This window comes from Cydia strobilella, chromosome Z (genome assembly GCF_947568885.1).
Source record: "Cydia strobilella chromosome Z, ilCydStro3.1, whole genome shotgun sequence".
Taxonomy (NCBI): domain Eukaryota; kingdom Metazoa; phylum Arthropoda; class Insecta; order Lepidoptera; family Tortricidae; genus Cydia; species Cydia strobilella.
This window is the reverse complement of record NC_086068.1, coordinates 30,921,113-30,945,127: the sequence shown is the minus strand read 5'-3', so window position 1 is coordinate 30,945,127 and position 24,015 is coordinate 30,921,113. Positions and strand designations below refer to the sequence as shown.

The following is a 24,015-nucleotide window of genomic DNA, read 5'->3' as shown; positions in this document are numbered from 1 at the left end:
ACTTCTCACTGCAAATTTTGAAAAATACTCCCAGGAAAACTCATTTATTTTAGGTTTAAAAAGAGAAAATGCACCCTTTAAATATTTCAGCCGCTAGTTTAGGAAATGATTATTTAAGAACGTTGACAGTTTTTGAATAAATACTAATAGTTACGTCGTAATGTTGAATGAAAAAGGAAGCATTTTGCCAAATACGCTCGTTTGTAGGAATAAGGCCTCTTAAATAGTGGACTTGAAAATCTAAGTGTTGAGAGGGATTATATCGAGAACAATTATTTTCAGTTAGGGGCTTGAAACTTCGTAGTTTGTGAAAGACAAATTTCATGCGTTGTATAATTATTATACAAATCCACGCGTACGAAGTCGCGGGCAACAGCTAGTTATATAATAAATTACATTTGTTAGTAGCAGTATGAAGTCTTACAACTAAGGTTAGTATATATACACAGCATTCTATTTTTACATACAGTAAATTGGCTTGCCTGTCAGCACATGTATCATATGGCAATGGTTCATGTGCTGACAGTCAAACCTTGACGTAAATGCCCTCAGGACGCTGTTCGTGCTGCGCCGCACCCTACGTGCCAGGGATGTGCACCGCTTCCGCATAGTGGTGTAAAAACAGTCTACCCTAGCATCAGCAAACATCCCCGATGCGCTGCAGTAGCGAGGCAGCCCCATCATTATCCTGAAGGCATTGTTGTACTGTACACGGAGGGCGTTGTACTGTTTCTGCGTGTAAGAGATCCACAGGCTGCTCGTGTAGAAGGTTGTACAAAAGGCTCTAAAGAGAGTTACCTTAACTTCAGCAAAACAACGAGCAAACCTGCGGGCCACCATATTTGCCCTAACAGACAAAGCCCTCCGTTCTCGCTCAATATCGGCATCATCCTTCAAGTCGGAGGTTACCACATGGCCGAGGTACTTAAAAGATTCTACCCTATTCAAAGGAGTGCCGTATAAGCGAATAGGGGGCACGGGTGGGAGATCTTTACCTGTAAAGTATTCCTTCCTTTAATTTCATATTTTTTAAATTAACCGATTTACCTAACGCTTTGGCTTGGATTGAATTTATGGATGAGTATTTGTCCAACTACCTAACAGCTTTTCTGAACTGATAAGGACGGATGTACGACGGTGATATATCTGAGTTTTAACGCTTTTTAAAGTTAGCAGAAACTTTTTTTACAAGTTAATTCACGACGGTTTGGTTTGACAACTGCTAAAATAATAGAAAACATAGTAGATTGTGTCACAAGGGAGCAAAATGACATATTTACGGCGAGGGCGTACATTGAATCCTGAACGAAGCGAAGGATTCTATAATTGAATGATTTAAGTGTTAACGCCCAAGGTGGAAATAATTTTGCTACCATGTGACACATACTGCTTTTCACTTTACCCATGAGAAATATATGTATATATGTTTTGTTCCAAAATATGATTTAACCTAAAAATATACTATGCAGAAAAGAAAAATAATCGTGTTCTAGAATAGAAAAGTGCCACTTTGTGTCCCTCCTAGCGTGAAAGAAAATTATGCTGATGTTTATAGCGAGAGCGAAAGCGAAGACAATAACTCGCCGGCAATGGATGTGGATGAAATAAACCCAGCATCAGGGTTAAGTCTATCCACTTTGGATAATGACAGATCTAGTGATGATGAGAATGATATTAAGGATGCTGAAACGGACTCAATGACGATAGATGAGGATGATATAGACCCAACGCCTGGATCAAGTTTTTCCACCACTAATAATTCCGCTGCCGACGAAGACACAGTAAGTCACAGTAAGTAAGTCCTCCTTCTTGCCAATCCCCAAGAAACCTAACGCTAAAACGTGCAATGAATATAGATTAATTAGTGTAATGAGCCACGTATTAAAAGTTTTCCTTAAAGTATTACACTACAGAACATTTAGTAAAATAGATAGCTGCATCAGCGAAACTCAATTTGGCTTTAGAAACGGTCTTGGAACAAGAGAAGCTCTGCTAGCGGTCCAGGTGCTGGTACAAAACTGTTTGGAACATCAAAAAGACGTGTTTTTGTGCTTTATCGATTTCGAAAAAGCATTCGACACCGTAAATTACCAGCTACTTATGGAAGTAATTTATCAAACAGATATTGACACCAATGACGCTCGAATAATTAAAAATTTGTACTGGAATCAAACTGCTCACATCAAAGTCGGAAATATAGCCACCGAAGACTTAGAAATACTAAAAGGCGTCCACCAAGGACGTATTTTATCCCCGAGCCTTTTCAACTTATATTCCGAACTTATATTCTCAGAAGCCTTTGATGGGCTTGATATAGGCATTAAATGTAGTGAGAAGTATATTAATAATTTAAGATATGCAGACGACACCGTCCTGCTAGCAAATAGTGCTGAAGAATTACAACATATATTAAACCGTTTAGATTCGAAAATAAATCATTACAAGTTGAAAATTAACATTAGCAAGACTAAGGCTGAACGAGAACTGGGACAAGGAGCAGGAAATACGTTTCAGGATAGAGATTGCGCGAAACGCCTTTGTAAAAATGCAGTCTATTTACACCAAATGAATGAGGACGAAGATGTCTATTTCATTAAAACTAGTCAAATTTTAGACATTCTACCTGAACCGCTGATTAAATTATGTGGGTATAGACTGTATTGTATTATCAATTTTCTAAACCTGTAAACATTGAAGAGAAAAAATATTTTTTTTGGCTTATTGCTCTAAGAAAACTACTGAAATGATTACTTGTAACATTAAATAATTCATTAAAGAGCTAATTCAAAGTAAATACAAAAGAACTGTGTTTTTATTTTTCATATATTTGTATGTCCAAATGTTACTCGTCCCACCCGTCACAAAGTACTGTCCCACCCGTCACAAGCATAGAGAAGCAAAATTACTTTTGTTTTATGAGTTATTTGCATAAATTATACTAATACCTAATCTATACAATATCAGGAACTATATAAAAATAGATTATTTAACGAAAGTTTCATAGTTTCTTGCCAATTGCGAATGGTGTAAGTCAACTCGGAGAGGAGAGTCACTTTGAAGTCCCACCCGTCACACTTCTTATACCATAAATTTCTCATAATAATGAATAGTCATTGCATACTGTACCATCTAAAAAAGTATTATTATTATTATGAGAAACCCGCCCGCCACAATGGAATGACCCTTGTACAATTTGTGATGGGGATAGTTCTGTTGATAAATGGAATTTATTGATGAATATTATGTAGCTGGTTTTTATTGTTATTTTTAAATAATAATAATAATAAGCCCGCAGGGCAGCTTGTGGCGAGCTGTAGGGGAGTGACGACCCCACGGACCCGAGTGCTCCAGAGAGTCGGTCAGGGTCTCCGTCTCCGGCGTGTCTTCGTCGGTCGGAGTGGACCCCAAGGGGACCCGCAGGACTCTCAGCTCTGTCTTGCCTTCATTGGCCGTCCAGAGGGATGTCGTAAGAGCTATATGCTCCAGGGGTGGAAGTGTTAAAGGGCATAACGCCGCGAGTAACTTCGGAGAAAGCGCAGCACACCTCTCGACACCCCTGAGCCGCTCACGCCGGTGTTGCGCCTGGCCGTCTTTACGATGGCGCATCAGGTGCCCATCTAACGAGTGGCGAGTCACCGCCTGCCTCAATAACTTGTGCAAGCAATGTTATGGCAGGTGTCCGGACTTCTTTGCAACAGGCCAGTGATTTTTCCACCCAAACTTAAACCATAGACCAGTACTCTGTCCATATTCTCTACAATAGCTTCCAATGCCTACTGAAACCGGTTCACGGGTATCTATTGATGTACCCGTGAATGGGTTCCAGCAGGCGTTCTACATGAAATCTCTCCAAACGGCCTCTACGTGTTGGATCTATATCCCCACGCACGCCTTATAAATGACCGGGCTCGAAAGACCCGAGAGTTTTAAAACGGGAGATACACATACTAATAATAAATATTATAGGGATTTTTGGACAAAAGAAACGTCAAAAACCGAATTTAAACTGTTGTGAGACATACTAACATTAAATCATTTTATGACTCGCGCATGACTAAAGCAAGTGAGTCTAAACCGTAAAATGATTTAACGTCAAAAACGTTTAAAGTAGTAATCAAAATCGCATATGAATTCGCATTCATAAGGGATTTTAATATTTATTCTGCACAATTGTACAGAAACTCGTTACTCAAACAACTTTTGTTACTTGAGAACATTTTGCTGTGTATTAATACGTAAAACAAGAATTTTGTCAGATGACGTTTTGTCCCAAATAAATGTTTTATTGACTTCAGTAGATTTGATTTTGCTATGACGCTCAAATGGTGTACTCATATGAGTACACCACTTTGTAACGCCTAAACACATCAACATGTCTCACTCTATACCCTACCTAATAATGAATAGTTTTTGTACGAAAACATTTTACAGAATTATCGTGAGAGAAATCTGTAAATATAAGTGTGACTTGCTGTTGCAAGTCAGACTTCAGTTACGTGCAGGAATACTGGTATGTGATTGAACAAGACATGTGTAAAGACAATGTGCAAAAGTTTAAGGAGTATATATCCCAAATTTCATGGACTGAAGCGTTTTCCGTTAGTAATTTAAATACGGCGTTTAATACATTTCATGATACCTTTATGTTGTTCTACAACCTTTGCTTTCCTGAAAGTAAAATAAAAATTAAAGCAAACAGCTCTGGCCCTAAATGGATTACAAAAGGACTTATAAAATCAAGCAGGACGAAAAGAAAACTTAGAGCCTTGTACTATAAAGAAAAAACTACCCAGAGTAGGCTAGAATTTAATTCATATTCAAAACTGTTGAAAGCATGCGTTATTATATAAAAAAAAAATGTTAACAATAAATATGTACATAAATCGAAAAATAAATGCGGAGCAGTTTGGAATATCATTAAAAACAAGCATGATGGCAATACATCTCGACAAGAAATCGACTCCATCGAGTTCGATTCTAAAACCATAACCAACCCAGCTGAAATTGCCAAGGTATTCAATGACTTCTTGATTGACTCAACGAACGTCAACATTAATGCTAAAACGACAGCACACGGTCAAAAGCCATCATTGAAGGTTGAAAGACTTCGGGATAGTTTATTCCTAATGCCATGCACAGCAGATAAAATAGAGAAAATTATTAAATCATTAAATAATACAAACTCTGTAGGCTTTGACGGTATAGCAACTAGTGTCCTCAAAGAGTGTGTTTCGGAGATCTCTCCAATTTTGACTCATCTAGTCAACCTATCCTTCATTGAAGGTACTTTTCCTGAACGGCTTAAGAAATCCATAGTAAAACCTATTCACAAGAAAGGTAGTAAAACTGACGTAAGGAATTATCGACCTATAACACTGGTTCCGATTTTTTCTAAAATATTCGAACGAGCGTTCCACAATAGAGTTACCCAATTTTTGAATAAATTCAACATAATTGCCCCGGAACAAAATGGGTTTCAGAAGCAAAAATCGACTACGCATGCATCATACTCACTTGTTCGTAGAATTACTCAATATATTGATGATAAAATACCAGTAGTAGTAACATTTTTTTAATGACTAAAGCATTCGACTTTGTCGATCACAAACTGTTGATTCAGAAGTGCCAACATTATGGACTTAGAGGACCTGCTCTTAGCTGGATCGAGAGTTATCTGAGCAATCGTATGCAATGTGTCGAATTAAATAAACTTGACAATTGCCGCTTATCGATCGGAGTACAGATGCAATGGGTACGGGGTCCCTCAGGGAAGTATTCTTGGTCCACTGTTGTTTATTTTATACATAAATGACCTACCTAAGGAGACACAGTACTCGATGTCCCTGTTTGCTGACGATAGAGCCGTTATAATACCTGCTGATGACACAACAGTTTCTTATACAAACCAATTGAATGAAACAATAAACGCAATAGACTCATGGTTAACCAGAAACAACTTACAAACTAATACATCAAAAACATGTTATATTCAGTTTCGGAACTACAAAACGGAACCAATGGACTTAGAACTACATTGTCGGAATCAGATAATTGAGGGAGTTAACGAAATGAAGTTTTTAGGCATTATCGTAGATCAACACTGTACATGGAAAAATCATGTAAAACTAATATGCGACAAACTCGATAGGTTTGTCTACGCTTTAAAACAGCTTAGGACCGTAGCTGGAGAAAAAACAGCATTGCTTGCCTACCATGGCTATGTTGCATCAGTGTTAAGATATGGCATATCAATATGGGGCAATTGCACAGATGTTAATAAAGCGTTCTTGATTCAAAAAAAGTGTGTTAGAGCGGTATGCGGAGCTAAGCCGAGAGACTCTTGCCGACCTTTGTTTAGGAAACTTGGACTGCTAACCTTATTTGACATGTACATACTAGAATTAGGGTGCATTGTACGGAAACTGTGGCGGAACTCTCTGAGCACGCTGTGGTTAAATAACAGAGCGCTATTTAGGCATATTAACATATATATTGAATAACGTGTATCACAATGTAAACATTAGGATCGAGTTACATAACGGTGTCAAGCAGTCAAAAATCAGAACACAGGCGAAATATAAAATTCAAATAATATTATCATAGACTTGTAAGCCAGTACCAAACTAGTTCATATATAACAAATAAGTATATACACATTACAGTAGATTCTAAATCTAACAGAAACTTCCACTTTATTTTAAACCGTCATCTACTAACAATAGATTAAGAGCCAGGGATGAATTTAAGCTACAAATGCCCCTATGTAACACCTCTTTATTTAAGAAAAACTGCTATGTAATGAGTATTCTTGTATACAATAAGTTGCCATATGAAATCAGACAATTACCTGACAAATTATTTACCACCAGATGACACAAATGGCTAAAAGACAAATGCTTTTACTCATTAAACGATTTTCTGAATGATTCTGTTTACTAGACACTAGACTAGATATAATTATAATACTTAATGGATTATTAAATAATATACTTGAATGTATGTAATGTATGTATGTAATGTTCAACTTTATGTGACTTGTTATAAAAAAAAATGTGACTTGCATGTTATATTAATCATTTTAATAAATTTGTTTTTCAATATTAATTTTGAAATTGTAATAAAAATTCTTATTTAGTTTTAAATTTGCATGCCATTTTTTGGCTTAACATGTGATACTAAATCAATTAATTTATAACATCTGTATGTAATTACCATGTTTAAGCAAATAAATATTTCATTTCATTTCATTTCATTGCTGCTCAGGAGTTGTTTATTGTTATTTAAGTATTTATTAACCAGTGTGGTTAACATGGAATCCCAATACGAGTCAAACTTCACAAATAATTGCAAGGCGTCTGTTCCTAAAATAGTTTTCCTTTACGAGATTGTTTCGGAAGAAGGTATCAATCTTCGTTTAGAGTAGTCAACAAATAAAATACAATCAAACTAATATCAGTTTTTTTACAAAGACGATACTTACCGTTGGTTTATAAAAAAAAGTACAAAAGAAGTGTACTACTCTCCCGCTCCAGATCCGCTCAGGGCAATGATAAATCCAGAGGAGACATTTCCACCATAAATCAAGTTTACCGGCATCGCTTCACAAAGAACTGAGCACTTTATTTCTTTGAAAATCTCTAAGAGCTTCCTCTCTCAACGCTTGCATGTTGAACAAAATCTTTTGTACCTTGCTGATCTTTAGTGGCACCTTGTAAATATGTGATTTGATTTATCATATTGCAATTATCACAATCATAATAACATTTTATATAAAAAGCAATACTCGTAGCTAACAATATTGTTCAAAGTGATTCAACATAGTTTGGTGCAGAAAACGAATGTCATACCTGTTTACAGTAAACATCATCGACAAAGGCCGTAGGTATCTAGTCAGAATAGATTTGAATTGGGTTATCTATTCTCTAAGGTGGGTTGGGTCAAGAGCTCCTGCGATAAGAAAACAAAGAGCCAAAACAAGAACGTGTCGGACCATGCTCAGTGTATTCATTACTTAAAATGGGCCTTTTTTATACCCTACACTATGTACCAGGGTTCCCCTTTTCCGTAATACACGTGCAATTAAGCCGGGCGATATTAAGGTCCCGACTTAAACGAACCCGCTAAACCCGCGTGTCCTTATCTGCGTTTGCATCCGGGTCGGCGTGTCTCGGCTCTACTCTGAACCTGAACATATCGTGTTGTCAACGATACGTCAAACACGGGCCAGACCCGCGTGTAATTAAGATACGTGTAACCGTTTGCATGAATACAAGAGTTTTAATTAAAATTGCTAAACTGGCCAGAAAACCGTTGCCCTGTTACACGGAAACGAGGACCAGGCGACGGATACACGAAACCGCGAGGCCTACTGTCAAGTGTCAACTTATCACAGGAAAAGTCGGCTAAATTGTACTGCTGATTAAGTCGTACTACGTCTAGATTTCTCATTAAACAACCTAGTTTATCTATACGTCAGATACCAAACAATGCTCCTGTGGTATTACGATCAATAATATTTTAAAACACAATTCGCCTAAGCACTAAAAGCGCTTGTAGCAAAATGTAGACTTCGTCATATAATTTTGTGTTCCTGACCTTGATAGATACTGGCTAGATTTACCCGTTGGACAGGTGCCACTTATTTTTCACATCACCTATTCGGAAACTGGATTTTTCTTCCCTGCTAGGAGGGATCAAAGTGGCACTTTTCTGTTCAAGGACATTTTGTTGCCAGTATGAAATATTGACACAAAGACATATTATGAAATTATTATAATCGATTACAATTTCTTTATAATCGATTACGTGCATACAATTTTGTAACTTAAATAATATTTTGTTGTAATTGTAAACAATAAATGTAATTAGCGTATTTTAAATTAATTAATAGCATATTTAAATTAAGTAAATTAATTAATTAGCGTAATATTTACAAAGAAACGAAAAATAACATTAGTTTAATAATTTAATTTTTATTTTGACATTTTAGGTCTCCTTAAACGCAGCCATACTTGTCTATGCAATTTAAAAAGTTTATATTTAAAAAGTTTTGTAAAAATATTTCACAAAGCATAATTATGCGGTTCTGTATTGTGTATAAATTTGTAAATACTTAGTTTAAATCAATAACTTTATAATAATAAATATAAGTGATATCAGTCTTCATAGTGTTCTTCCGAAAATTTGGTTCAAAGGGGTAAGAGCTAATTTGCTACCAGAAAAATCTACAAAAATAATGTACTTGATTTTTATTGTATCATTTTAGGTGTTTGCTGCTGTCTTTGAAAATATATTAGATACATAATTATGAGCTGTAGGTACTTTTAATTTGTCATTACAGTCACGTCTGAAAATATCGATACGGACAAAGTATGTACCAGTGCCAGAAGTATGTACCTATACTAAGGTCGTGTATACATATTTTTGGCACTTTGTCCGTATCGATCTTTGCTTAAAATAATAATGTTTTGAAACCTAATATATGTATGTAATTTCCTCATAGGTGATGTGAAAAGCAGTATGTGTCACGTGGTAGCAAAATTATTTTCATCTTGGGCGTTAACACTTGAACGCCTCACTACGCTCAGGATTATATGTTAGAATCCCTCGCTACGCTCAGGATTCTATTATAGAATCCTTCGCTTCGTTTAGGATTCAATTGTACGCCCTTGCCGTAAATATTGTCATTTTCAATCATAATGTCATAGCAATAAAGTTGACACCAAGGTGTCGAATTTTGGGTCTTAACATTCATTAAGACGTATGTTATGTATGTTATTATTGTCGATTATTAGGGTGTTTGCGCTAGTAGACTGTGTCACAAGGGAGCAAAATTTAATATTTACGTGAGGACATACATTGAATCCTGAATGAAGCGAATGTCAATTCTATAATAGAATCCCAAGAGTAGCGAGGGATTTTAAAATAAAATACTGAGCGGAGTGAGGGATGCAAGTGTTAACGTTCAGATTGAAAATATTGCTACTACGAGTGTGTATGTACTACATAATGCTTTGGTCATCACCTATGAGGAAATTATTGTATTAAAATAGTATTTTAAGCTAAAGAAAAGAATAGTGCCATAGAACAGAAAAGTGCCACTTTAATCCCTCTAAGCAGATTTTTATCCTTAGGACTTACCAGGCGCGGATCCACCGTTGTGGGCACGATGGGCATGCCCACAACCTTAATTGAGTCCCCGAGTAAAATTACGCCGATTTTTCGCACACGCTTTCGCAGAAATTTCAGTACGCAGAGAAGTTGGCATAATATTGATACGCGGATTTACTTTTCATAGAATGATCGTTTTCCGTCACGATTACCCGAGTAGATAACCATTGGTCGAAACACCAGTAAGTAGAGTGATCATGTGGTATTCATTAGAAATTCTTGCATGTTAATATCAGCTGGCCACAGAGTCCTAATTATTTGCAAGAATAAAGATTATTTACTAACAGAGGCAATTATTTTTAGCTTGTGGGAGTTATGGGTCTTATAAATCTTAAACATTCACAAATATTAGTACAATTTCCTAAAATAATGCCAGCTTTTAATTTACAGCTGTAGGAGTTTTTTTAGCGTAGTTAGCGTAGCGTTTAGTTTTATATTTATCTATGTATAAAAAGTGCTATCTATGACTCAATGAATCAATGTTGTAAGTAATGCAATTGCTAAATTACTAATTTAACTGTAACATTTTCACCACACCAGCTGGTAAAGGCTGATTGTTCAAAAAGTGATGAGAAAGTTAAATTAAATTAACAAGTTTGGGAACAAATCAAATTATTTTATTAAATATTTTGATTTGTGATTTTTTAAGTAGTCACACTACTATATATAAATTAAAAATTGTAATAGATGCCATATGGTGGTGGTGGTGTCAGTGGATCCGGATCCGGCCTTCACCACTGGAGGGCTTCGTCACTTTTTCTTTAATATATGACATCTATTACAATTTTTAAATTAAATTAATTAATAAGATGCAAATTTTGAGTTGTTTCTTTATGTTAGCTGGTAGAATTGACTTTTAAATGATGATTTAGTTAGAATGATAAATATTTGGATTTTGGATTTGATTTTGTTTGATATCTTACAGTAAATATTTTCTACGGGCTGGTGTGGGAAATTTTTTGTAACCCACGCAACGCTCAAGATTCCATTTTTCGCTACTCTAACTCTATTAATTATAAGGTATTCAAAATTCATTTAAAACTGAAAAAATGTGGTGTATATTAAACACGTCAAAGCATGTACTACTGTTAGAAATTTATCTTAAAGATATTTTTTTATATGTTAGGCAATTATTAATTTAAAAAAAATCTTGAACTTACGTCTTTTTCGTAAACTAAAACTATGTATAAAAAATATTTTTACGCCAATTATTTTAACATTTTATTAATTTACAACAAAGCCGAAATTTCGAGAAAAATGTGTTAATTAATAATTGCCCAACAACAGTAACATTCTTTAACATGTTTAAAATACACCATAGTTTTTTTTTTATTTTTTAAATAGATTTAGATTCAGATTGATTTATTTCATAATATTAAATTACATTATAAATTATTTTAAGCTAATCTATACGAATTTAATTTATTAAATATTAATAGTTTATGATATATTGGCAAAAAACAAAATACTTACCATCCATACTTAATATGATAAATGCGAAAGTCTGTCTGTCTGTGTGTTACCTCTTCACACATAAACAGCTGAACCGATTTAGTTGAAATTTAGCATAGAGATAGTTTGAGTTCCGGGGAAGGACATAGGACAGTTTTTATCAAGAAAATTATCCCTTAAGAGGGTGAAAAGCGGGGTGGAATCATGGTAGAATTGAGATAATTAATTAGTTGTCTGATAATTTTTGTGCATATTATGCTCAAATTGAATGATTGCTAAAAGACTTTCTCCAGGCGCTAAACTTACTCTAGCTGCTGTTACTGATTCCACGCAGACGAAGTTGCGGGCAAAAACTAGTAATATTATTAATTCGAAAGTCTGTCTGTCTGTGCTCTTCACGCTTAAACCGCTGAACCGATTTAGTTGAAATTTGGTATAGAGATAATTTGAGTCCTGGGGAAGGACATATATAGGGTAGTTTTTATGGGAATCGATAAAATGCAGATTTGATAAAAAAATCACTAACTCCACGCAGACGAAGTCGCGGGCAAAAGCTAGTATATTATATAACTCTTCCAATTTTTTATGTGCTTCGCGAATAGGCCTACATATCTAGACAGTATTTTTAGGAGCAGTATATTTATTTTTCACCATTTGATTTGAACTTGTCGACTACTTAACGAAATCTTTAATAAAAAAAATGCATAAAATCTTACAATAATTGTTCTTCTAATTAACACAGAAGCGAATTGAACGGTAAAACTAGCAAATGTCGTCTAAAAGTTAGATGTTTGGCGAAATGTTGTCTGTGAATCGATAATCTGCGAAACATTGGTAGGGGAATCATTAGGGGGGTACCCCTAATACACAACACATGTGACGTCACACTTATACGGTCTATTGAGATCGGGATGATCGTTCAAGAGTCATGATTGTTCATGAGCGAGTTCGTACTCTGACTCTTACTTGCCGATTTTCGTGTGGCTGTGACCACAACCTTTTTTGGGGGCTGGATCCGCGCCTGGGACTTACTTGCAATCGGAGACGTTACATGTGTAAAGATAAATAACTCCTAGCGAAAAACATTTAGATTGCAATATTTACGAAAACACACATATTTTAACAAACTGCAGTACTTAATTTTAAAATGATTTGTTCATCATAGTATCAAAATCAGCGGGGATTGCCTCTTACTTTTTATTTTTTAGAGTTCCTTACCCAAAGGGTAAAAACGGGACCCTATTGCTAAGACTCCAATGTTGGTCAGTTTGAGGCGTACAGCCTCCAGTTAAATTTATTGCTCCTATTACAGGAAACATCGTGTATATTTTTTGTAATGATTTGTAAGTGTTTATATAGGTATATTATACTTTTATACTCCTTGTTACCGACGCGCGGTAACAAGATATATTACATTTAAGTATTTTTACTTATTTGTAATATATTTTTTTCAAATAAGATCACAATCTTTCCATTGACATATTTATTTACACTGGGTACCATGACAACGTCAAATCATAGACTTGTAACATGTGTATAAAAAGGTAAGTAATTAAGGTTATCGAAAGGAGCCCGCAACATATTCCCCCGGGAATGCGCGACTAAGCGCATTCAGCATTAGTCAGAAGGCGGACAATCTTTACAGCGGGAATCTGCAGTACTTCCTCGACGGTGCGGACATCGGCGACCCGTACACGACCTGTAGTCTCCTCCACCTGTGAAAACTTTAATTATTATGCCTTTCTGGCGTAAGGAGTTGACAATCGGCTGATTATTTCCATAGTTAGCTCGATCGGGATGACGCAGTTCGGTAATAAGTAACTTCACATGTAGATGTTTGCCATAAAACATAATAGACTGGGTGAGATTCCGATGTACTTCGCTCACAACTCTGGCTCTTTTCCGAAAAAAAATACGTAATCGGCTGTTCTTATTCCATAGCCCAGGCCCAGGTAAGCTGTCCATGTTATCCTTGTATTTTTGACTGTTCGTCGAGTCTCTGGCCATTTTCCTCTCTATTGACAGCCAACTCTTTGTAGAAAAGGAGAAGCTCTTAGGCATCACAGGACTGTCTTCTCTTTGTAGCAGTCCTACTTCCCATCTCTTGCTATCTTCTACTCTCTTTCTCGGCATTTGTTAGATGTCGATGGCTCTTTCATCCTCTCGGTTCACTTTTATCTTGTTTGTGACTTCGAGAGAGTCAGCATGTCCCACAAAGTGTACAGCGTTGGTATGTGAATGGTAAAATCCGTGTATCCAACCAAGTGGAATCAGGGTAGCTAATGGTTCGGTCCTCATTCCTTGACAGACCTCTTTGGTAATGGTCGCATGCCAGTTGTCTAGGCCGATCAAGAGCTCTGGGACTCCGCGCTCGTAGCATAGTCCAGTCTTGGGTAAGTCCTTTAGGTGCTCGTATCCGTCGATATTGGCAACAGTCTGTGGCGAAATCGACAATCTTTCTATTGTTCGAACATCGTACAATTTCAGTGGCACTTTGGAGGGTCCAGTAATCTCTACGTCGAGACGTTCAGATCCGCGATGATCGGAGGTGGTATTCACGCCAGACAGGCTCAACGGTTCGGCAATCCCTTTCAGACCAATTTCATTCGCGAGGTCTTGCTTTAGAAGGGTAAGTGTACTTCCTCCATCCAGAAAGGCGTAAGTCAATTTTGACTTGACTGGCCCTTGGATTCGAACAGGTATGATCTTTAACCAAACTTGAGATCTGGTGTTTCTGCTGCAAGCCGTCGTTTCTTGTAGCGGTTTTTCAGTTTTTATCTCCTCGGTCGGTTGAGGGCTTGAGGCTGATGGATGTTCGCAAACTGATATTTCGGGTTGACGAGGAACCGGAGAATGAAGCAGTCTGTTATGTAACATGCGGCATCCCTCTATGCCACACGAGCGGGCTCGGCAGCTCTCTCTATGGTGTTTGGTTCTCAGGCACTTAAAGCACACCTTGGCCTCTTTCGCCCAATCCCATCGATCGCCAATTGACAGGCGGAGAAAGTTTTCACAGTTCTTGAGAAGGTGAGTCTTCAAATTACAGTATAGGCACAATATTTCAAGGGGACCTTTGGGCTGATTCGAAGCATAGCAGGGTTCGGGTTCAGGATCAGAATCGCTATCTTCGGATATAGCGTAATGGGTCTTGTGCTGCTGTATCGGTTTTATTGTGATGCGGGTCGTCTCGTGCATCCAGTACTTTGACATAGTTTGGGCTTCCTTCTTCAAGAATTCTGACAGCTTAACAAGTTCAGGTTTATCATCGAGTTCATGGTCTGACGCATATGAAAGCCAGCGTGACTTAAGATGGGGCATCTTCTGTTTCAGAGTTCGTAAAAGCTCCATGTTATATAGGTGTTCGGGTTTATCAAGAGCTTTGATGGTTGACACGCAATTTCGAACCTTACAAGCAAACTTGCTGAGCTGTTCTGTGTTGTCGACGAGCTTGGGTAAGTCTCTGAGCAACAGTATTTCTTCTTGCAGAATAAGTTCTGGTAAGCCGAAGCGCAGCTCTAGGGCTTCCATGATTTCATTGACAGGGACATGTGCATGTAAAAGTTCGGCGACAGTGATGCGTGCTTCTCCCCTCAAACATCGTCAGAGTTTTGCAATCAGTTCGTTGTCGGTCGAGGAGGCTCTGATATCTGCGACGGCAGCTTTAAATGAGAGCCATTTGCTGACGTTTCCGTTGTAGTAGGGCAAATCTTTTGGATCAGTCGGACGACGTAGATTTGCTATCTCTCGAGTAAGAAGTTGTAAGTCTGAGAGCTTGGGATCAGGATGGAGACGTTCATCATCATCGGAGATATTCGGCAGTTCACTCTCACTCAGGGCTGGTTCATAGCGACGGCCTGATTTGTAGTGTTCGTTAGTTGTCAGCGACTCCTGGACGCGGCTTCGACTAGTTCGGCTTGATTGAGAACGATGGCTTCCATTAGCGTCTAGGCGTGCTAACGTTACTTCAAGTTCCTTTTGAATGACGGTTTGTTCTAGGTTCAGCTTTGTAAGCTTCAGTTCTGCTAGTCTTTTCGCGGCTGCTAGTTCAGCCTCCTTTTTTTGTACGAGTACGCTACTAACAACAGATCGGATGGTTTAGTTTCGTTCCGATTTATTCTGGCTGACGGTACTTGCCTTATTCGATCTAACGATTACGACATCAGATTTTTCTTTAACAGGGATTGACGTGGTCGGTTCCTTCGTATCTCCAGTCGTACCCGGTTCCGGTTCTGGTTCTGGGTTCTTAGCGCGGCTCCTCGTAACTCGCCCCGACATGGTTTAGTTCAGTTCGGTTCAAAATGTAGGGAGAGTCGACGGCGGCGCGGCACTGGATCATCCGGTTCGAAGGACCAGTATGTTACCGACGCGCGGTAACACGATATATTACATTTAAGTATTTTTACTTATTTGTAATATATTTGATATTTTTTTTAAATAAGATCACAATCTTTCCATTGACATATTTATTTACACTGGGTACCATGACAACGTCAAATCATAGACTTGTAACATGTGTATAAAAAGGTAAGTAATTAAGGTTATCGAAAGGAGTCCGCAACACTCCTATTGTAAAACCCTAACCTAAGACCCAAGTTCAATAAAGGAAATAAATAAAATAAAAAGCCTTTTTATTCCGTAACCACTTATACAAACTATTTCTAAAACATATTTTATACTAATCTAATAAAGTGTTAGGACCCCTTCCGGGTATAGGCCTCCTCCAACCTCTTCCACCGTTCTCGTTATTGTGCCTCTGTGAACCAGTTGCTAGACACTCTCTCTAAGTCGTCTACCCAGCGAGCGCTGGGACGCCCAGATCCTCCACATATTACTTAGTATTTATATAATAAACAATGTCAAGTAATGTAGAAGAATTATAAAAAAATATGTAATATAATTGATCTAAAGTTATAGTCTTACCCTAATTTTAATTTTCTTAGTGACTGCTATATATCGCACACAATTGTATAAGTATACTTTGCCAGCCATTTGGCATACAAAGTTTCAGCAAGTACATTAAATTTGCCCAGTCAACGAAAGTTGCGCCGCATTAAATTTGATATTGGCAAAAAACTTTGCCCCAAAGTGATGCATGCATAATAGCTTAAAATCAAAATTAGAAAAAAAAATATTATAAAAAAAAAACGAAAAACCCGACTGCCCACTAAAAAGAAGAAAACAAGCCCCACAAGAAATATTGTTTAATCAAATGATAAAACCAAGCCATGAAATACCGTTTAAACAATATAAAATGCACTATGCACAAGATATGCGATGTGTTAAATTCATCTGTTGTGAATGTAAACAAAATTGATTTTGCTGGTACACCGAAGCAGACACAAATATTAGACGAATTCAATAATATCTTGACCACGGTAACTGTTATTACTTAATGTGGACAAAAAAAGACACCAATATAGTAAAATGTACTTACCCTATGCTTCTTGCTAAATTAAATTTTGGACAGTATTTCTTGATTTTAGCCACAGTAGCCTATGGAGATTACCATGACCCTTAGCGGTCTTCGTCATCCATAGATAATATAGATATTGCTATTTTAAAGGTGTCACAATGACATGCGCATTTCTACCTACGCTAACCAAATTTTAGTAGTATTTTAACACGGGTGACATTCAAATTGTAAGTTCAAGTTATAAAATTTCAATAACAAAACTTCCGTGACACACAAACATTAAAATATTAAATATACCTACCTATATTAGTGACCTAGCCAAATTATGTTATCCCAAAATATATTAATGCATAAATGAAATTTAAATTGCACTGTTCTTTTGTAAGCTCTGTAAACGAAATAAATATTTCCGTTTCTAAACAACAAAGGCGTAAGAAAAGAATGGAGAACTTTTTAATGGAATTTGGAGTTACGCCAAGGAAATGAAAAAAGCTGAAATACGGAAAGTCAAATAATTCTAAAAAGATGGTTGAATGTGTAAACCTTTATTGCACTTACTTAGTAGCGTAGCAAATCCTTGCAACTTATTTTTCTAACATGGAGTTGTTGAAATCGTACATAGCACATGACCGAGTGTAGCGAATGGTTAAAAAAGTGGAATCTTGAGAGTCTCGAGGGTTTCAAGGCATGATAATGAGGAAGAAACCGCTGCCCTAGTGAAATAGAAAAATTTTCACCACACCAACGTGAGGCAATTACTAGCTGTAAAAAAAAACAAATCTAAATTAATGCTTTTAAACATTTATCATTAAAAACATACATATATGCATATAATCACGCCTATTTCCCGGAGGGGTAGGCAGAGACCACGGATTTCCACTTGCTACGATCCTGACATACCTCTTTCGCTTCCTTCACTTTCATAACATTCCTCATACACGCTCGCCGGTTTAGGGTGCTCTTGACCTGGCCTTTCTTCAGGATTTCCCCGATCTGATCAGAGAAAGTCCGCCGAGGTCTGCCCCTTCCAACTCCCGTTTCTACCTCTCCCTTATATACTCTCTTTGTTAGCCATTAAAATCATTAAAAACCATTACTTAAAAGTGCATTCTACCGGTTAACATGAGGAAACAATTCGAAACACACTGTTTCAAACAACGAACTATGTAGAGAGCGCCTTCCCCTTAATTGCTATGCTAAATACCCCCTATATTCCTACCCCCTTATTCATAAACGTCTACTGAAGTTAACAAGCCGCTAATAATCGTTTGTCCCTTTCCGACGTATTGGTATGATGGAAAGGGACAAATGATTATTAGCGGCTTGTCAACTTTAGTAGAGGTTTATGAATAAAGGGTTCCGTATTTCATCTCATAATCGCTACTTAATCAATATATTATCCAGATATCCACCAGAGAGTGATTTGCTACAAGAAGACAATGTTAGATTACCAGAGATTCTTTATCCGGAAGTAGGGGTAGAATTTATTGAAACAATTAAAAATAATAAATGAGTTACAGAGGGAAGACGAAGAGATTGGACATTTGAATTTATAGATAATATAGGTAGAATAGCACAAAGGTATGTTTTGGAAAAAGGGATTTTGTACCAGAGAAAACAGATAAGAAATAAATTTATTTACCAGATATATTAAGGGGATCCCATGCCCCAATGACCTTCGATTTGAATCCCTTAGTTTTCTAATGTTTTTTGTAGCTTATCATATTAACAGCAACGGATTTTAGCAATGTAGTATCCCATATTTACTTCAAAGTTCATTGTTTTCGAAATATTTGGCATCAAAGTTGAACAATTTTAGGCCAAAAAACTGGTTTTCTGGCCATAACTTTTGTGTTAATTAGTTTAAAATTAAAACCGTAGACAAATTTTTAGAGACGTCTAACACGAATTCAAATATGTAGATTTCGTATAAGTAAGATCTTTCATAGCAATCGAGATACGAAAAAAGTGTTTTTTTAGACAATGTTTAAAACAATCATAAATAAATAAGTATTCATTTTTTTCACAATCCGGTAGACAAAAATGGAGATAAAAGATTGAAGAACCGATAGCCGCTTGTCTTATAATTCTATATGTAGTGCCAAAGTAGGAGATACGATTCAAAACTTGTCGAAAATCGATGAAAACCTCAGGTAGCCCCTTAAAAGAAGACTTCTTGCCTCTCCAAGATATCTCAAAAATTAAACTCAATTCACTTTATTTCTCTTTTTTAATAGTTATAGCTTTGGTGAATCTCATATGTTAGCTTTTAACTTATAATCGGAGGATGTTAAAGTTGTAGATCATACATAATCACCTAGACCGAGCACTCCTTATCCCGTTATATTAGACTCGTTTATAAAGAATTCATGAAGCAATGCGGTTGTAAGCTACCTGACAGTTTTCTTGAGGTATCTTTCTGTAAGAAGAGTAAGTTACGATACTCTTCAACTCCCTGATGATTTAACTCGATCAGTCGCTCATCTATCTCAGTGTTCCTTGCTCGCTCTTTCCCACTCATGATTCGAATGAGCCGGCCAAGCGTGACGAGCGAGTGAGTGAGTGAGATGATGCGAATAGGTTTCGGAGCGGTTTGGAAGAATTCAGAGGGTGTCGGGAAAACATGGCGGGATCGTATCGGGTGATTCGCCATCTTGTTCGCACTTATGGCTGTGTGTATCTGATTGATTGACATCTCTCTCTACTCACTCGTGTCGTGAACAATATATTAGGTCCTTACCTATGAAATTGGCGTTTTTTTTACAGATATTATTTTGTCCGTAATTTATTCATTTCAATTGCAACTTCAAAATTATTTTTTAATTCCAATAGTAGAATATGTAGCAAAGGTTTAAAAACAGGGATCGTTACCGGTATAACTTAAAATCAAAATATCACGTAGCATTTGAAATATTTCTTTGATATTGTACCTATAGAATGGTATGTAGGTAAGGACAATGAGTTATCAGATTACCTAAATAAGATGGAAAAATATACATAAATAACCTAACCGAGATACCGAAATTGAATACCGGTTAATTTGTATGAAAAATATACCGGTATTCGATCCCAGTTTTAAACACAAATGATAGGTTTTTGACATTGATGCACCAAGGCGGTATGATTACCTACCGGGAAACGCGAATCCGAAAATTCGCTATCTGCCTCTTTATCGCTCGAATATGGAGTCCCTTTGTTTGACATAATTATTGAAAGTCATATTTCAATTTCAATTTCAATTATTTATTCATAAAATTTTACATTTTATACGTCAGTCGGTATACAATTACACATTACATTAGATATTAAATATACATTAAACAATTATTACAATTTTAACTATTGTATTGTATTGTAGTTCGGGCGATTTTCCGCAACTCGACGACTGGCGCCTATTTTGCGTGACACGGGGGTGGGCTAGTCCTGCCAGCCCAGCTCCTTGAGGAAACCTATCAAACCTTTGATGTTGAGTAGGACCTCGGGGAGGTCTCTCGGGGATCCGAGATGTTTTGCTCTGTATGGGGCCACTCCGCTGCACTCCAGCACCACGCGAGAGGCTGTTTCTTCTGTCTCCATGCATCCTCTGCATAGGGGACTGTCTGTGACACCTGTTATAAAAAGATGTTTGTTAAATAGTCCATGACCTGTTATGACATTGGTTAAAATGCTCAGTCGGGTCTTTCCTAATTGAAGGAGCACCCTTGTGAGCTTTCCGTTGATGCCAGGCATGGCTTGTTTAGCCTGTCTGCATCCAGTCTGGTTTAGCCAATGTTCTGTGTGTAGTTTCCCTGTACGTGCCAGCAGCATTGAGCGTACCTTGCTAAACGGTATCGGGAGGATCGGTTCTGGGCCAATCGCTCTCGCACTCGATCCTTGCCTGGCAAGCTCGTCCGCAGCATCGTTACCCCAGGATCCGCTGTGTCCTTTGATCCATTGTAGGGTGATGTTACTGTTATGACATACCTCCATTAGTCGTTCGTGGCATTCGTGTATAAGTTTGGATGTGACTTTATGGCTTTTTAGAGCCATCAAGACTGCTCTACTGTCGGAGAGTATGCGGATGGAGGATCCTACTACCTTCCTTGCAGTGATGGCAGCCGCCGCGTTTATGATGCCCATGCACTCAGCTTGGAATACCGAGTTATGGGCTCCCAGCGGAGTGGTGATTGACATGTTCAGGTCTTCTGAGAAGGTTCCAGAGCCCGATCCGCTGTCTGTATTGGACCCATCAGTGAAGATTCTGAGCTCCCGAGGATTGAGTCCTTCGTAATTGTCGTCCTCGTATAACTGTATTTTGTACCTTTTATCGAAGATAGCTTGTTTATGAATCCGATCCGTGCCCGAATTGAGCACTGGAAATTCGTCATATACCTTATCCAGGCAAGTTGTGTGAAGAGCTCCTATGATGTTGGACCATATATTAAGGGCTCGCAGCCTTACCGCTGAGAGACTGGCCTCTTGTTGTATGTGTAGGTGCAGCGGTGGAAGGCTTAACATGACCTCCATGGCTGCAGTCAGTGTGGACCTCGTACAGCCAGTGGTGGCCGCGCATGCGAGCCTTTGGAGTCTTTGTAGCTTGTCTCGTACGTTGCCTAGGTTTGTTCTTGGCCACCAAACCAGAGCACCGTAACAGAGTAAGGGGCGGATTATTGTCTTATAGAGCCAGAGAGTAATTTTTGGGTTGAGTCCCCACCTCTTACCAATCATCCTTCTGCATTGCCAGAAGACAACTCCCGCCTTGTCTATACGTTAATTTGTTAATGTGATTGTTCCAGTTGAGTTTACTGTCGAGAGTTAGCCCTAAGTACTTAACTTCATCGGTCAGCTGTAAATTGTCTAGTTGGTCTATAAATAAAACTGCAGTAAAAAAAGGTTGTTCGAAGCAAAAAATACTCTAAAACAAATACAAACAGTGATGATTGCACAGTTTGTAGCAAATCATATGAAAACAGTTTAAAACAGTTTCAGTGAAAATTTTGTTTTGGTTGGGCTCATGAGTCTTGTGGCATTAAGGGGCAATTGAATTTTTTTTGTAAGAAATGTTTCTAATTTTGGATAAACAATGTTATATATTTCAGGTTCCTAACAGTCTGATTTTTATATTGAATGAATGGATTTTATTATTTAAGCTCAGTTAGCAATATTATTTTTGAAGTTCTTAAAGATTTGATGATGTTGGTTTTGATAGAAGATATTATTTTTTATTTAATTTATTTTAGAGACTCTTATTAATTTAATAAAACCGCCTATATGTTAGGTTATACAGTAGGTATATGTACCTATGACTGATTAATATATTAAGTTTAAAGCAATGTAAGGATTACTTAAAATGACTGATATAATTAAAGTTTTCAAAAAATTAATTAGTAGCTACTTAGAAAAAAAATTAGAATTGTATTTGGGTTTTTTTTAATATTGCGTTTATTATGATTTTTGATAATTTTCATAATTACGCGTTGTAATATGAACCGGCTCTTTCAAAACTTGTAGCAGCTCTTTCGATACCGAATTGTGATGAAAGATCCAAATGCCACATTTTTTTGAAATGCATATTTCGTTGATTTTTATATATTGTTTAAGATTTTTCTGTACGAAATTACATGCTCAAATAAATAAAGAATAATTTACAAATAAAAGATTAGCATTCATTTCATTGTAAGTAGTATTTTTTCCTTCGTAAAGAAAACTGGCTCTTTCATGCCACTTCTCCCCTACTTTAATTAAATTAACATAACTCCGATGTGTCTTAATCTCAAAATATATTTTTAAATCCTCCGTGTTTTCACGGGACACTAAATACGCCAAAAGGTACATATTTTCTGCAATTCACCCTTTAGCCAGTCGTGTGTGTGGCAAGCTCAGGTCATGCCGCCGTCGCGTGATGGAGCCGTGCGCATCAGCGTTGGTATGGAAGTGGTTAATATGACTTCTAACATACTTAGCCATTTCCAAGATGTGAAGACTAGGTACGGTTAGGATGTTGTGTTTTATAAACAAGTCCTTTGCAGGATGATCCCAACTAACACACACACTTTTGGAGTTTGAATACTCGCTCACGTTCCGCAGCCCAGCCCCAAAGGTCAATACCGTAAGTTAATATGGAGTTAAAGTAGCCGTAGTAGGCTTTCTTTACGTTAGCCAAATCCATACATTCTACTTAGGGCAAAGCAAGCTGAAGATAACCGTAGGCACAGCGCGTCTATATGAGGTGCCCATTTTAAGCCGGCATCGATGACTAGTCCCAAATATTTAACCTGGTCGACTTGAGGTACAGGTTGGCCATTGCACATGACGTTAAATTTATTTAGTGATTGATCACTTGGGCACCGCAGGCTAAAGTGTATAATGGTGGTTTTTTCAATATTGAACACCATGCCATTAGCTGAAAACCAAGCCGATAATTGATCCATGATCATTTGCAGTTTTACTTTTAGTAAGACGTAAGTCTCAGCCGCAACAATGACACATCCGTCGTCAGCAAATAGGACGAATTCCGCCTGGTCAGTTGCAGAGGTGAAGTCGTTCATTGACAAAATAAAAGGTTGGTAATTCTGAAACCGTTAACTTAACAGGATTTTCCAAGGGTTATCCTATAGATAGGTTAGGTTAGGTTTGTTTTATGGCAATACTGAAAAATTACGCGTTTCTGAGAAAAACCAAATTATGACTGACTGATGATAATATGACAATCATAATGATGACTTTCAATAGTTATGTCAAACAATAGAGACCCTCGAATATGCAAGTGTCTGAGATGTTAGATAACGAAATTTCGATTTTCTTGTTTTGCGATAGACCCACAGATTATAGTAGTGGCGCCCCCTGCGCAGAGTTTCGCGTAATATTCCCTATTAAAGCTTGAAAACCACCCTTTTCATGTGCTGCCGGTTCAAGTGTTTCAATTACGTATAGTTTCATGATACTAACTATTTTTAAGTAATTAAGATATATGTAATGTAGCTTAAAAGTTTTCAATATTC

General features: G+C 37.2%; 1 pseudogene; it reads left to right on the top strand.

The window, feature by feature from the left end:
• Positions 1-1,589: 1,589 nt before the first annotated feature.
• LOC134753740 (uncharacterized) overlaps positions 1,590-24,015 on the top strand; it is a 43,279-nt pseudogene continuing 20,853 nt past the window's right edge.